Genomic DNA, 6,012 nt, shown 5'->3' with positions numbered 1-6,012 from the left:
ATCTTGTATCCTTTGATCACAAAGGATATGATCCTCAGTTACCAGCGCAATTAGCTTTTCTTATACAAGTGAAAGCCCTCAACAAAACTGTTCACAGAACAATTATTGATGAGGGAGCGTCGACGTGTATCATGTCGATGTCTTGCTGGAAAACTCTTGGATCTCCTACATTGTCGCGATCTTCGACGACATTGAAAGCATTTGACGGTAGGTCGTACACTCCGTACGGTATCCTAAATAACTTTAAGGTTGAACTAGGGGGAAAAACAATGGAAATTGATGTTGAAGTCATTGATGGCAATCTTGACTATAACATTCTACTGGGAAGACCATGGATATATGCCATGGCAGCTGTAGTGTCGACATATTTTAGGAAGATCGCATTCCCGTTTGAAGGAGGGATTACGATCGTCGACCAACAGAGTTTCCTCCCTAATGGTTCACAAGTTACGGGAAGCATTCCCCTAATCCATGGGAACGACCATTCAATACAAGATATAGGAGTAGGCTTGCTAAAAGATCCCACAATGATGGGAACTTTCGCGTTGCCACCTCCGTTCCATGAAGGGAATATCCCGTTTGTAGCAACATGCAACATGGTATCTTCATCGAAAGTCGTCATGGATTATCAAGTGGTGTTGCCACCTAGCCCTATTGAAATATTGTAGCAATCAATGTTTCAAGAATGGGAGGCGAGCCCAAATGAACGCTCGTCAAGCATTTGGGTAGATAGGTCCAAAGAATATGGTACCCCATTAGATCCATGGTCAAGAGTTCATGGGACTGACGAAGGGATCTTACAATCAATGATGATTGAGGAGGCACCATGGAATGATAACCACCATCGTTCCCTTCTTCCAGAATATGAAGAAGAAACTCATCACGACCTATACCACCCTTCAGTGTTTGAATTCCTAACAAATACTGTAAATACGGTGGATTCAGAAAGAAACCTATCCAATATTGAAGAAACCATAGCCATAAATATCTCGACAAAATCTGATGTTGTTGAGAATATTCATGTCGGCAAAAGTTGTTCCCCTTCAGAACTGGAAATATATAGTGCTCTCTTTCGCGAATTTAGAGATGTCTTTGCATGGTCATATGATGAAATGCCAGGCATCGACTCGAGCATAGTTGAACATGAAATTAAAATGTATCCTGATGTCAAACCAGTAAGACAACGGCTTCGGCAGGTACATCCGAAGAAAGCCGCTGCCATTAAGGCAGAAGTTGAAAAACTTCTCCATGCTGGATTCATCTACCCGGTTCCTCTAACCGATTGGGTATCGAATATTGTCCCTGTTATGAAAAAACAAGGGACGATAAGAGTGTGCGTCGACTATAGGGATGTAAACAAAGCTTGTCCAAAGGACAACTACCCTACACCCTTCATCGACCAGATAATTGATGAATGCGCCGGATGTGAAATCTTTTCCTTTATGGATGGATTTTCCGGGTATAATCAAATAAATATCCGCCCACAGGACCAGTCTAAGACTGCATTCATCTGTCCGTGGGGCACATTCGCTTATCGAAAATTACCCTTTGGTTTAAAGAACGCAGGGGCGACGTTTCAGAGGGCAATGAATTATGCCTTCCATGACATCAAGAACATCGTTCAACCTTACCTCGACGATCTTCCGGCTCATTCGCGGAAGCGGACTGATCATCCGCGGCATTTGAGAGCAATATTTCTACGTTGCCGACATTATAAGATAAGACTCAATCCACATAAGTGTGTGTTTTGTGTCGGCTCTGGTCGCTTACTTGGATTTGTGGTTTCTAAGGACGGGATTCGTCTCGACCCCTGTAAGGTTCAGGCAATCATTAATTTGCCTCCACCTTCAAATTTGCTTCAGATTCAGAAACTCCAAGGGAAAGCAAACTTTTTGAGGAGGTTCATTCCTAATTACGCAGAACTTGCCAAGGGTTATACTCGTCTTTTGAAAAAGGATGTACCTTTTGTCTGGGACCAGGTTGCGCAAGCTTCCTTTGACGCTCTGAAAGAAAGTCTAGTAAGAGCATCATTAATGTACGCCCCGGACTATCAAAGAGATTTTAACCTGTATCTTGCTGCAGCAGATACGACCATAGCAATGGTCTTAGTGCAAGAAGTCGATGGAATTGAACATCATATTTACTATTTAAGTAAGAACTTAAATGATACAGAAAGTAAATATTCCTATGTTGAAAAACTAGCGCTTGCTGCTGTTCAAGCGATTCAAAGGTTTCGACATTATGTCCTCTTTAGGAAGACTACTGTTTTGTCAGATTGCAACCCCATGACATATATACTGTCGCGATAGTTGCTTGGGGGCAAATATTCAAAATGGATAGCAATCCTTCAAGAGTTTGATTTAGATTTTGTAAAATCCAAATCAAAGAAAGCCCTAGTTTTCGCGGAATTATTATGCGATCTCCCATCGTCATCCAACGATGATACATCAGAAGAGTCAATCGTGGATGAAAATTTGTTTCTGATATCAGTAAGCGATGAGTGGTATGGAGATATCATTGTTTATCTCCAAACCCAAAAGTTCAGGTCTTATACCTCACACTCAGAACGGAAACGTATACGATACCAATCGAAAGGCTACGTGATCGTCGGTAATACTCTTTACCGTCGAGGTGTCGATACAGTTCTGAGGAGGTGCATTACCCATGAGGAGGCCGAAAAAGCCTTGAATGATTGTCATTCAGGCGCATGCGGGGGGCATCAATCTGGATATGCAACAGCACAAAGAATCTTACGAGCAGGATATTTCTGGCCAACTATGTTTAAAGATTGCATAATAGCTGTCAGAAGTTGCCATGCATGTCAGATCTTTGATAGCAAAACCAGAAGACCACCCGCACCTTTGCAGCCAGTAGTTGCTGTAGGGCCCTTCGCCACGTGGGGCATCGATTTCATGCAATGTAACCCCACCTCGACCGGGGGGCATGGGTATATTATAGTCGCTGTTGACTATTTTACCAAATGGGCCGAGGCGATGCCTACATTGGATAACACTGGTGAAACAGCTGCCCTTTTCTTTTTCAATCATGTAGTCGCCAGGTTCGGTGTTCCGCAAGCTATAGTGACAGATCATGGATCGCATTTTCGCAATCACATGATGGTTGAATTAACTGCCAAACTAGGGCTATCTCACGACAGCTCTACCCCATATTATCCACAAGCCAACGGACAAGTTGAAGCAATCAACAAAGTCCTGAAGCGTATGTTGCAGAGGATGATCGGGGTTCACAAAAGAAGATGGCATCTAATCCTGTATTCAGCACTATGGGCTTACCGAACCTCGGTAAAAAACGCCACTGGATTCACACCATTCCAATTGGTGTATGGTCTGGAGGCAGTTTTACCAATCCAGTGCGAAATTTCGTCTCTTAAACTCGCAATTGACCTCCTCCCCGGAACCTCAGAAGAAGAGGCTCGTTTCCTGGAATTAATCCAGTTGGATGAAAACCGTCGTGACGCCGCTTTGGCGAACGAGGCTCATAAGAAACGAGTCAAAGCACAGTTCGACAAGAATGTCAAACCGCGCATCTTCTCTGAAGGTGACTTGGTTTTGCTTTACGACCAAGAATCCGATAAATTAGGAGCAGGGAAATTTCAGTCCTTATGGATGGGTCCTTATATTGTTAAAAGGGTGTTAGCAAAAGGAGCCTACGAGTTAATGGATTATGACGGAATACCACTGGCGCAACCCCGTAACGGGTTGTACCTCAAGCGTTACTATGCTTAATAGTAACCCGAGTGCTTTTGTTGTATTTTGTTTTCGCTAAAATGTTTGTTTTGGTTAAGTAATCCGCCCTTCTCGTTTGTTGCAGATGTCGAATTATTCCGAAACATATGTGGGATATGCCGACGGTGCAAGTCGTAGTACGCGGGGTTTGTCCTCCGCAGCCTGGGCCATTTTTGATCCAAGTGGCGAGTTAGTGAGTTTCAGAGGTGTGTGTATTGGTCGATCAACAAACAATATCGCTGAGTATAGTGCGTTGATTGAACTCCTCTCTGATACCATTGCACATGGTATACGCCAACTTATTGTTAGGCTAGACTCACAACTTGTAGTACTACAACTCAGTGGGATATACTCAGTCCGCAATCCAGCTATCTATCGAATGTTTCTAAGGGTTAAGATTTTGGAAAGAGAGTTTGATTCAATCCAATACCAACATATTTCCAGAAACTTGAACACATTAACAGATTCATTAGCAAACTATGTATTAGATAGACATCTACAACATATATAAAAAGAGATGCATCGGTGCTATGCAGATGGATCACAAATAAACCAGAATAAACTCCGAAAATCAAAATATATATAAAACTGTTTATAGTTCATACATAATGTGCTGAAGTCAAAACAAAATTGGTCATGTGACCTAGAACTCAGAAAAATGCTAGGGGGCACCCTAGCCTACTGGTGCTCATGAAAGCGCGTCACGGTCTGCGCAATCATGCGCAAGAGACGAGTCCATCGTCTAGGCACACCAATGGTGTGTCGCTGCAACTGTAAGGGTAACTCGTCAATCTGTACATCCGGAAGACCACGAGTAAGGTTCTCCACCTGCTCCTGCACAGCTGCAAGTATCTCGGAATCACCAAGGTCGCGGATGACCACTCTCCTAGCAGGCTCTGCTGCTGGGGCAGCAATTGGCGACCTTGGACGAGCTACTGGACGAACAGGACCAACATCTGCATGCACCCAAGGGTTCGATCAGTTTTGAATAAAAACATCATGATGAAAAACAATAAACAGTGACATGGTCAGAGATTTTACCAATAGCGCCCCATTGCTCACCATCCGGAAGCACCAAGTCCGGATCTCCTCGGTAGTCCATACCCACATATGGATACTCAGAGAATGCCATCTCCTGGCGCTCGAACCACCTAAAGAAGGACTCAGTAAAAGTAATATGTGGTTGACCAGCATGCCGGGACATGTGATCAACCCACCTCTGCATACGTGGCTCGGTCGGAGAAGGCAAGTCAAGCATGATGTACTGAGGTTGCATCAATGGGACTTTCTCCAAGATAAAGGCAGTCAAGATAGAACCAAATCCAAAGTTCTTCAGCCCTCCGTCCTTTACCTTGGTCAATTGACTTTTCATCTGTACTAGTACTGCATCACACCAGTTAAACACTTTCGGTTGGAGACACTCCAAAGCGTACTGCATGTAAGACCTGTTGGCAACATGCAAAGCTGCACTGCCTGCCATCCTACCAATGGTAAACAGAATGGACCTAAGAGACCTGTCAGTGATGTCTCGGATGTTGATCTTGCCGTCTTTACTCGGCTGTGAACCCTCCCTGCAATGCTGGCGAATGTAATCCCTGGTGGAAGTGGTCCCTCGGGCCGTACCTGAGAAGGAAATGGGAGCACCCCGCCTTGACAATCCAGTCAAGAAGTACATGTCCTCTATGGTCAAGGGGATGGCCTTCCCCCTAATCTGGAATACTTGGTTAACAGGATCCCAAGCATCAAGCATGTACTGCAGTAATGATATCTGTGCTCTCATGCTAGAGATACGGAAGAACTTCAGCAGTCCACAGTTCCGAAGTGCGTTCACAGTGACTGGATCATGGAGAGCAACCATGTCCTCTCCTTCATGTTCTCGTTCTCGCCATGTAAGGGACATTTTGGTAGAATTTCCCTGCAAACAAACAAGAGGATGAGTAAGTTCCTGAATTTGATGAAAATCTGGCGAAAAAACATCAAAAAATGCATGCAAACTCAGTCATTAAAGGCCCAGCGCAGGCAGAGAGAGTTCCCCCTGCTCTGTAACGCAGTCTGCTTCATAGCTGACTGGGATACAGCGCAGGTTTCGAAAGGGGAACCTGCGCTGATGCCAGGGCGCCCTAATGGAACCCCTGGGGCCCAGAAGCACTGGAAAACAAGCATAAAACAGGAAAAGAAAACCATGAAAGTGAAGGGCTAAGGTTTAGCTCCTACCTGGTCCAAACGGCGCCGAAAATCGTCCACAGAATCTCCCGGAATCAGCTGG

Source organism: Pinus tabuliformis, chromosome 2_1, assembly GCF_031772625.1.
Source record: "Pinus tabuliformis cultivar Carrire ecotype Pingquan chromosome 2_1, CPIR1, whole genome shotgun sequence".
NCBI lineage: Eukaryota > Viridiplantae > Streptophyta > Pinopsida > Pinales > Pinaceae > Pinus > Pinus tabuliformis.
Note: the sequence above shows the minus strand (reverse complement) of the source record.